The sequence below is a fragment of the Akebia trifoliata genome, chromosome 6 (assembly GCF_017979445.1).
Source record: "Akebia trifoliata isolate Shusen 1 chromosome 6, ASM1797944v1, whole genome shotgun sequence".
Taxonomy (NCBI): domain Eukaryota; kingdom Viridiplantae; phylum Streptophyta; class Magnoliopsida; order Ranunculales; family Lardizabalaceae; genus Akebia; species Akebia trifoliata.
The window spans coordinates 21600093-21611801 of NC_141380.1; positions in this window are offsets into that span (position 1 = coordinate 21600093).

The following is an 11709-nucleotide window of genomic DNA, read 5'->3' on the forward strand; positions in this document are numbered from 1 at the left end:
TTTGTTCAAAACCAATTTAGAAGTAAATTAGGATTAATTTAGGTTAGGTTTAAATTTTTAACAAGTAGTTTTTTTTACTAATTATTTATTTTAATTATCCAGGAAAACCCAGATTATAATAGAATTAAGGACGAAGTTACAGTGGCACGTATTATACACCAAAATTTGTGTTAATAGCCTAAGTCGACTCAACTTGATCATCCCCATTTAGAACATGTGGTAAGTTCTTCTAACACTCACACATCTATTGCAAGTGGGTTTGTGATTGCTTTTTCTTGTTCTACATTTCACATATTGATTGCACCGTTATAGTAAAAGGGCATCGTATAGGAAGGACACTCGATAAGATAAAGATCAGATTTCATCACTGATCCCTTTCCCTCTAGGATTAAATTGAATTACTCAAATCAACCCAATTAATTATTAAAATTTAGTAGACTTGGACCTTAGGAACCTCAAGCTCAATATGAGAGACCCATTTCAATTTGTCCCAATTGTTGTTCTTGACCCTAATCAGTGCCTAAGAACAATCTTGCCCCATTGTACCATGTTGTGCGATGGGGATAGACTATGTCTATTCTAGATTAGAGATAATTTAAAAGTATCTTTGTTACGTATTGTGCACCACCTCTTATTTAGATATCTAACTGGTCGATTTTGATTTCCAAGAACTGGGTTGGAAGGCTCAATTTATTGTTTCAAAATTTGTTTGAATTGTCTAGTTTTAGGCATTATAGCAAGTCAACTAGGTTGTTTGATCATGTCTTTGTGTGCATTGGTATATGCTTGCTAGACACAATCTTAGAGACGACAAAACATGGAAAATAATCAAGATAACACCGTTGATAGAATGAATAATTAAGGTAACTTTATTTATAAAGTACATATCATGTTAGAAAGAGAGAGCATGCATGACTTATTAACTCCTTCATCGACTCATCTTCCTTTTTGTATTATTTTGCCTTAGATTGAGGCAAATTACTTCAAAATTAGCTAGACTACCATTAACATGCTGTGCAAGTTTCATGGGCTAGATAATGAGTAACCATATACACATCTCATCAAGTTCTTGACAATTTGTAGCACTTTTAAGTAAAAGAACTTGGATGAAAATAGTATAAATTTGTGTCTTTTCTCATTTACACTAGAAGATCATGCAATTACATGGTTAACTCACCCAGTCTAGATTCCATCTAAGCATGAGATAAACTTTCAAACAAGTTTATGGCCAAGTACTACCTTGTGGCCAAACCGAAAGGATTAGGAAAGTCATTAAAAGTTTCAAAGAAAGATGTAATGAGAAATTCACCCAAGCTTAGGAGAGATTCTGGAACTTAAAAGTTAAGTGCCCACACCACAAGCTTACTAAAATGTAGCTGTTGCACTCCTTTATAAAGACTTTCCAATAATGTAGAAAACTTTAACAGAGTCCATACACAGAGGAAAATTTATACACCAAACCCCTAATCAAGCTTATGACTTTTTAGTCGAGTTAACCAAGAGTGTCAAAAATTAGAGTAATGCAAGAGAAAAATATGATAGAGAAGACTTAGGAACTCGAAGGTAAGGTATTTATAAGGTTAAATTCGACCCTGAATTGAAAAATGTCATGGTCATTCTCATCAATAGAGTCTAGAATTTAACTCAAAAAATCAACACTCTTGTTGTGTCATCTCCACCTAGAGTTCAGTTCCAAGAGTCCAACCCCACTATGAACATAGGGAGTGAACACTGAACCATGTGTATTCTATATGAAAGTAATGAACACACAGTCGAGTACTATCTAAGCTTTCTCGAAATTAAGGTCGAGCAGGCCAATGCCATAGATTCGTATAGTACCTTTAGAAAACCTATGTTCAATTCCTATAGTTAGACGTACCACCCTAATACTAGGTATCATCCTAACTTCTCCTATAGATAGAATGATCTTAGTCAATCTCAAAGTGGGCCTCCTAGATTTCATAAAAATTTCTCCCAAAAATTTCAGGGCCCAATTCCTCAACATCAGTCTTAATATACTCAACAGTCTAATCAGTGAAAATGATACAAGATCAATATCATCAAATTCAGGCCATTGCCAAGTTTGAAGTTCAAATGGGGTAGTTGGCACATACTTAAGGAAAAGAGAGAGGTTATGTTTCTAACCAAATGGTACCCAACCTGAGAGACAATGCAAATAAGGAAATAACACTCGAAGACCAATATGAGGTAGGTAGTAATTTTAGCATAGGCCACAGAGTCTTTTAGGCAATTCATGCCTTAAAGTCTGGAAAATAAATGGACAATCATGTCCATGTTCCTAAAGAGAAACAATGAAAAAAATTAGTGATCCCACTGATCTACAAGGGCCTAGGGCCCCTGAATTAGGAAATCAGAAAAAAAAAAGTTAAAATACTACTAAATGTGCCATCAGTCCCTACATATGTGCCTAAGGCACCATTCCATCAGTGCCTTCAAAATAATAAGAAGGGTAAACAATTCAAGAAAATCTTAGAAGTTTTCAAGAACGTCCAAATCAATATCTCATTATAAGATGCCATAAAGCAAGCACCCTCTTACGTTAAGTTTTTAAAGGATCTCACCACCATCAAGAGGAAGATATTTGTCTCTCGACAAACTGTTATGGCAATACAAGCCTCAGGTCTCATTCAACAAATCATAGTACCAAAATATAAAGACCTGTGCTGCTCCATAATCTGAATCACCATTAGTGATACTGTGATGAAAAAATGTCTAGTAGATCTAAGGATGAGTGTGAATATCTTACCATACCCAGTTTACATGCAACTAGGTTTGGGAAAGTTGAAACCCACAAACATCACTTTTAGTCTAGTAGACCGGTAGTGAAAATCACAAAAGGAATTGTAAAAAATATTAACATCAATGTCAATGAGTTTTATTTCTCAATTGATTTTTTTGATTTTTCACACAGAACCTATTGTTAATCCAGACCGTCACGTGCTCATGATTCTAGGATGTCTTTTTCTAGTCATGTCGGATGTTGTAACCCATTGTAGGAATGTAGTGATGACATTAGCCTTCGGTAATATGAATGTCAATCTGAACGTCTTCCACAACAATCTACATACTCATGACTTAGAGGATGTTGATTATGTTAACATGATCGACACACTCATAACCGAGTCCTTCGAAAATTCATTTCCTTTTGATTCCTTAGAAAATTATTTAGCCCATTTTGGCATAAATTTTAACATCGATAAGTTTATTGATGAGGTGAATGCACTCCTAAAATATGTACCTAGTCTAGATTTCAATAAGTAAAACCCAAGATTAAATATCTTCTTGCTTCTGTTAGCGTGCACGTCCCATCAATTCTTGAGCCACCCAAGTTGGAGCTCAAACCACTACTAGACACGCTTACATATGCTACGTTGGCGATTCAGACACCCTTCCTGTAATTATAACATCTAATCTAGATTTTAAATAAGGTGGTAAACTTTGAATAATACTATGAGAACACCATGAGACTATTGGATGGATCATAGCCGACATAAAAGGGATTAATCCCTTAGTGATCATGCAACAGATTCATCTAAAAGTTAACACTAAATCATTAAGAAAACCACAAAGGAGACTAAATCCTATTTTGAAAGAAGTTGTGAGATTCGAATTGATCAAATTGTTAGTTGCAGGTATCATATACCCCATCTCGGGTAATTGGTAAATTAGCCCAGTTCAGGTTGCACCCAAGAAATTAGGAGTCACAATTGTGGCTAATAAAGAAAATGAGATTGTCCCTACTCACATCCAAATAAGATGGTGAGTGTGCATTGAAACTCAATGCCATGATCCAAAAGGATCATTTTCTTCTTGTATTCATAAATCAAATGTTGAGCACCTAGCTGCCTATTTCCATTACTACTTCTTACATGGTTATTCTAGCTATAGTCAAATCTTAATTGCTCTTAAAAATAAAGATAATGTTATCTTTATACGTTCATTCGGTACGTTCACCTATCTAAAAATGCCCTTGATCTGTGGGGTGTGCGGATCCACTTATGATTTTTGAGGTTTGAGAGTCACCACCTAATTATTATGATCTAGGAACTGAGCATTAACTCTAAATAGATAAAAACAACTGATCTACGAATAAAAGAAACTATGGTCCGGGGATCACATTACAGGGTTGGAATGTGTTAGGCACCAACCCCGTCCGTCAAACGTCGATCTCTACTATTTCTCAAAAAAATTACATTGTTAAAAGACCTAAAACCAATATAAAAAAAATAAGAAGTATACCTAGATGATCGCAACAATTTTTTCCCTCAAAGTTGGTGGAGAAACTCCTCGTATGAGATTCCTTACTTTATTTCTGTCACTAGATCTACTTCTAATCTTCAAATTGAGATATCTAGATTTGAGTATTTCTATCTTTTTTTGAAGGATTTCTAGATGTTTTTGAAAGGTTTCTAGGTGTTTTTTGAGTAAAAACTGGGGTTTAGATGATAGGTAGAGAGTTAAGGCTTCAAAATTAGAGTTTGGAGAAGGCTAGGGAGACTTTTTGACCTACTTTTTCTAGGATTTATTTTGACTTGTGAGATTGGGTAGTGAAGGCTCCTATTTATAGATTTTTTTTTAAAGAGTTAGGTCTTTTAGGATAAGGTTAATTAGGGTTTTGACTTAAGTCTTATTTGATTGACTAGGTTTCTTTAGATTAGGATTTTAATTAGGATTTTGACTTAAGTCTTATTTGATTGACTAGGTTTCTTTATATTAGGATTTTAATTCTTACGTACAATGAAATAATATATTTTTAGTTTTTGGAGAACCCCCCTTAATTATATTTTAATTCTTTAGACCCCCAAATGGAGGGGTTTTTAATAAATATCAGGGGGCTCTACTTAAATAAGTAGGCAACTATCAACAATTTTGCCTGAGGGTTTGATTGATTAATTTTCTTGGTTTAGATTTTTAAATTAATTTTATTAGGATTTCACTTTACATTAATTAATGTTTTATTTATTAATTTCAAATTTTAAAATTTTAAACTTAAAAAATTACCGTTTTGCCCTTAAAGAGAACTTTTGCATTTCAAGTTGTTTTTCGATGTTTTAGAATCGATTTTTCATAAGAAATTTGATGGGATTATCGATTTGTGTCACTTATGAATTTTTTCACGTGAAATGATTGCAAACCTTATGAGGGGTATTTTCATAATTTTGTCAAATTTAATAAAAATTGACGAAATGATTTATTTGATTTTAGTTTATTGTTTTATATGTTCGAAAAGATTTTCCTAAGAGTAATGTAGGCTCTATGAATATTTTGATATTAGGGGCATTTTAGTCATTTTTAGTGATTTTTATCGTTAAGTTTCTTTTTATCTGAAGAATGATGATTTCTACTTTTTGAGGTCTTATTTTCCTAGCGTAGCGTGGTTTCTAAAGTTTTGTTTGCTTGAGATACCTCATCTGAATTTCTGAAACATATCTAGTAACAAAATAGAGCATTGGAATATTCATCCATCATTGGGAACCGTCGCAATCAGATTGACGAGTTGATTAATCAGGTGAGTGCAAAAATAGGATGTCTACAGATGCCCCTCTTTGGGCGGAGGGTTGAAGCAAACTAAATAGCAAATCTATTTTAGTAGATAGTACGATATCTAAATGCCAAAGCTAGTGACAGTTCATTTTACAGTCTGATTTAGCAATTCATTAGGGCATTCAGATCCTTGAGGGTAAAACTCTCCTTAAACTAAAAAATTATCAGGTCCTCTAGCGTAAACTCTCACTGATGGCGTCAGATCCTTGAATTTTAGAAAATTACCCCTGACTAAAAATGTGCAAGTGTATGCACTTGAAATCTGAGATAAATCTCAGATGGTCTGAGCAAAATGTAAGCATAAACTAAGCATAATCTGAGCATAAACTAAGCATAACTGAGTAAAATCTGAGAATAAACTAAGCATAATTTGAGTAAAAGTTAAATGTCTTACTCTACCTACCCTGGGTAAAAGAGTAATGAACAGTTTTTTTTTGGAGTCCTACTTTACCTACTCAGGGTAAAAGAGTAATGAACTATTTTTCTGGGAGTCCTACTCTACCTATACGGGGTGAAAGAGTAATGAACTATTTTTCTGGGAGTCCTACTCTACCTATTCAGAGTGAAAGAGTAATGGACTAATTTTCTGGGAGTTCTACTCTACATACTCAGGGTGAAAGAGTAATGAACTATTTTTCTAGGAGTTCTACTCTATCTACTCAAGGTAAAAGAGTAATGGACTAATTTTCTGGAGTTCTACTTTACATACTCGGGGTGAAAGAGTAATGAACTCTTTTTTTGGGAGTCCTACTCTACCTACTCGGGGTGAAAGAATAATGAACTAATTTTATGGGAGTTCTATTCTACATATTCAGGGTGAAAGAGTAATGAACTATTTTCCTGTGAGTCCTACTCTACCTACTCGGGGTGAAAGAGTAATGAACTATCTGAGTAAAATCTGAGCAAAATTCGAGAAAACTCTCGGCGGTATCTGAAAAAAATCCAAGAAAACCTCGGTTGTATCTGAGAAAAATCCGAGAAAACTCTCGGTGGTATCTGAGTAAAATCCGAGAAACCATCGACGGTATTTGAGCAAAATCCGAGAAAACCCTCAATAGTATTTGAGTAAAATCCAAGAAAATCCTCGGCGGTAACTGAGCAAAATCCGAGAAAAGCCTCGGCGGTATCTGAACAAGATTTGAGAAAACCCTCGGCAGTAACTGAGTAAAATCCAGGAAAACCTTCGGTGATATCTTAGCAAAATCTGAGAAAACCCTTGGTGGTATTTAAGCAAAATCTGAGAAAACCCTTGGCGGTATTTGAGCAAAATCCGAGAAAACCCTCGGCGGTATCTAAGAAAGAATGAATAAATTTAGGAAAGAATAGATGAATCTGAGAAATAATGAAAAAATCTGGGAAGGAATCAATAAATCTGGGAAAGAAAGAATGCCCTATCTCCTATTCTATGTGAAAGGGTAATGAGTTAATCTTGGGCAAAATCAAATATGAGATCAGAAATACTTCTATTTAAATCTTAAGAGTTTTCAAAAAATTTATGAATTTTTTAACTTCTTTGTACCTTAGGGGTTTTCAAAAGATTACTATCAAGAGGGTAACCTTAAATTCGGGGTTCCTATTATCTTTTAGGATTAACATTGATCAAGCTTGAGAACAAAATGCCCCTAGTTTGATAGGAAAAACTACACTAAAGATAATTGAATATAGTTTTTTTTTAAATGCCCCTAGTGTAAAGAGAAAAATTACATGCTATAGAAAAAAGAAAGTGCCCCTTATTACAAAGGTGTGAAATATTTGATTACCACAAGCGTAATAAAGATTTAACTTTTAATTTTGACTTTTTATATTGAAGATGTTAAGTCAGGCTCAAGAGAACAAAATATTTCCTTTTGAGATTCATTGTAGAATCCACCATTTTTCCTCTTGCTTCACTTAGGAAGCAAAAAATCTCAGATCAATCGTAGACAAGATACTCATGGCTTTTGAGTTTTTGTCTGGTTTAAGCTGGGTATTAAAACTTGATCACTCAGACTTCTAATATTTCGGTTCGGACCGCCCTTTTAGCTTTTCAATTCAAGGGAGATTTTTTTTTTGTCCTAACTTTTGCCTAGATTACTTTTTCAGATTTTCGATCTAGCGAGCTTATATTTTTTATTTTTGCTCTAATTGTTGTAAAAGTCGTCCTTTCGGATTTTCAACCTCGCAAACTTGCCTTAATTTTGCCTAAATCGCTCTTTCAAGTTTTTAACCTAACAGGCTCTTTTTATTTGTTCTAATTGTTGCCAAGATCGTTCTTTCGGATTTTTAACCTTGCGAGCTTGCCTTAATTTTTGCCTAAGTCGCCCTTCCGGGTTTTCAACCTAACATGCCTTATATTTTTTTTCTTTTTGAACTTCTGGAGTTATTGTCTGATAATCCTTTGCTACCTTCCTTGACTTTTTCACACGGTACTTAAGAGGACTTTCATGGGTATACTTAGGACTGGGCATAAAAGGAAAGGAATTTTGAGCCTCAAAAACCCAAATGCCCCTTGTGTGGTATTTTTTTTATTTTTATTTGAATTTTCTTCCCCATTTTGAAAATATTTCTTTTTCTTTTGAATATTTTCTTTTTGGATTTTTTTTGTGGGAAAATCTATTTTTTTATTTTGATGTGGTCGGGCCTAAAGTAACTTCTAAGGTTGCCTACGTATCCTAGAATTTTGGGATCAGACCAAAATGTAATTCAAATTTTCCCTCCCCTAAGTTGGGTGATCGGGTTGAGAAAGAAAAATACATTTAAAAAAAAAAATACTGTAAAAGGTTGAAAAAGGAGATGTTGAACTGGGTAGTAGGAAAATTGATTCGGCCAAAGATGGACTCCTTAAATGTAGTACCACTTGATCTGGTCAAGGTTGGTTGGTTCTAATAGTTCAATTCTATCATGATCTTGAAGTCTGATGACTTTTTCAGGCAATATTTCCTTAATGATTGGATCTCTCTAATTGGGTTTAAACTTCTTATTATAATCGAGGAAGAGTGCTTAATTTTCTTTGAAGTCTGATGGTTAAATCCTTGACTTGTAAGTGGTGAACTTTAACCTTCTTATCAAACGTGCGAGCGATTCTTCTTTGATAAGTTTGCACGTAGTATAAAACTCTTAAGTTATTTTTCTTCAATTAAGTTTAGCTCTTCGTACCCCATGATGAGCCTAGTCTGTTTTTAACAATTGACTTTCCATCAAGACCTTAAGATACAGGATTTCCTTTTCAACTGGTAAGATTGTTTCTATATCATATGCTAGACGATAAAAAGTAGTTCTAGTGAAAGGCTGTATTGAAGTACGATATACCCATAGTGAGACCGGTAACTTCTTTAACCAATCTCGATTTTTGATTGACACATTTTCCTGATGATCATTTTGAGATTCTTATTGGCTGTTTTAACTGCTTCATTGGTCTGAGGACGGTAGGAAGATGATTTGTGATGCCGGATCTTGAACTTTGAACATAGAGTAATAACCTCGACTTTGAAGTATGACCCATTATCAGAAACTAATTCCAAAGGTACCATGTATCGGCCTATGACATCTACTTTGATGAAATTTGCAACTTGAGATGCAATGAGGACAACATCGATACGTTTTGTAACATCTTCTTTGATCTCATTGGTATTTTCATTCCATCAAACAAGTATGTATTCCGTGTCGGATAATACCCAAGCTTGCACCTAACATATCCTCATAGGATCACGCGAAAAAGTCTTTTAAAGTTTCTGAGTAAATTCATTATCCTTTTGTATTCCTCTAGGATAGGATGGTTTCTATTTGAATTTATTGGGAATTTTTTGTTCTAAGGTCAATGACTTAAAGGTTGAACCCAACCATTATCTTCTCATTCAAGAAAGAAATATATCCTTGAAGTCAGATTATTAGTTAATTCGTTAATGCGTTTGGGTATTCAAAAATTTCATTTATTCAAATGGGGCGACAAACGTGGTTCTAGACTTGGCAAATGAACTTGACTCATAGAAATAACAGGGGTAGACTCAACCTAAAGAAGACATGACCTTGCTGAAAAAAAGGACTCAAGCTAACCCAAATGACTCATGAAAACTCAAGACAATTACTTACAATGGGCTTGATTAGGACTGAGGACTGAGACATTACTTACAACTAGCAGGAGGACTGAGGCATTGTGATATTCAGGGAATAACTGTGTAATTTTGAAAGTTTTAGGGTCATTTCTGACAATTGATTTTGTGCTGAAATTTGTTTTAACTGATCGGACTTACAACCTTAGCTAGACGATGGACAATTGAACTTAGGTGCAATGATAACCCTTAAACCTCATTGAAGGTGAATTTAATCCATTTTAGTGTTACTCCCTTAATAACATTTTAAATAAATCATGAGATTTTATTGAATTTTGTGCACCAATCCATTAAACAATTCATCCATTCAATGATTACTCAGAAGGAAAATAATTTTATTGCACTCTTGAAAATTATTGAAAAATAATATTTTTATTAAATAAAAATTTTCACAAATTTGATTATTTTTTGCAATCATTTTCTTTTAAAAAAAATATATTTTGGTAATTTTTCAATGTCCATGCAAAAAAATAGATTTTTTGTAAATCATTTTTCCTTCTTTTTCTTTTCTTTTGGAAAATATTTTTCTTCTTTTGAAATGGGTTGGGACGCGAATTTAAAAAATGTTTGAATACCATTTTAATTTGGATGGTTCGATCCATCATGATTGTTGGACTGAGATGGACTTCTGGTCCATGTAAAAAATAGATTTTTTGTAAATTATTTTTCATTCCTTTTCTTTTCTTTTGGAAAATATTTTTCTTTTTTTGAAATGGGTTGGGACCCGAATTAGAAAAATGTTTTAATACCATTTTGATTTGAATGGTCCGACCCACATGATTGTTGGACTGAGATGGATTGGATCATTATGAATCATTACCACATTTAAATTGAATTCTTTATTGGGTTGGTGCACCTAGCCTTAACTTAAATTAAATAAAAATTTGACATCTTGAAGACAAACTATAACTTCCTAATCTCAACATTTGTAAAGTTCCTTTTAGAAAAGCAACCTAGGAACACCCACGATAAGTTCGAGTCGTGACCGATAGGGAGGTTTCTAGACTCTAAGTTTACTACGTGCAATACAATTTATCTGGCCACCCTTGCCTAAGTGCACCTATATATCTCTCGAGCGTACTCAATCAGATGGTACGTGATGACTTTGTTTAATATATCGTATAGGTGATAATCTAAGACTTTAACTAAAATCTCTGAAGTCAAAAGCAACTAGTTTAATCCCCAGTTGGGAGGTGGCGCACGATGCTAAGCAATGGCACTTTTAAGTCACCTCTCGTCTAGAATAGACGTAGTCTATCTCCCTTGTACCATAGTATATCGGGGCAGGATCTCGTTAGACACTGATTTTAACCAAGAAGTGCAGTTGGTGAACTCAGATTAACTTTAATATACCATACATGTACGAGTCTAAGGTTGGCAATCGAGACATGTGACTTTGTGACTTACAATAGGACAAAGGCTCAGGTCGCTCCAGCCTGGGTGCATCGATATACCTTTCAGTGTCACCTGATCGAACGGTGCTGATGCCCCAATTTTATATACCATAAAGGTACATGACTGGAGTTGTAGTTTTCATGAATGACGTCCCATCTCCGAGGAGATCGGGCCACGCACTAGTGCTACGTAGGCTATATGGGACATGCAAGCGTTCAAAGCGATAAATGTGCTAGTGGTGTGTACAAAATAGGGTGGGGTATACCCGGGCCTTTTTCAAACCAATGGGCCTGATCATTTCATCACAACATTGATACCACATGAATATTAATCACAACTAATATCAATCCAATGACATCATTAAGATCAAAATAAGTATATCAAGCATATACCTCAATCAAGATCATGGCAATGTTAGATAGGTAATCAACACAAGGACTAAAAATCGGATTCGATCGTTGAAACAAGCATACAATTCTTAGTCCAAAACAAGAAATATATGTTTTTTATGGTCCAATTAAAGATCACTTTGGGTGACCCAAATAAAATCAAGACTTTAATGAATATTGAATTGAGGATAGAATGAAAGTTATGGACATGGAGAGTTATGTCCATTATTTTTTTTAAAACAAACCAATTTTTATTTTACCAAGCAACAAAA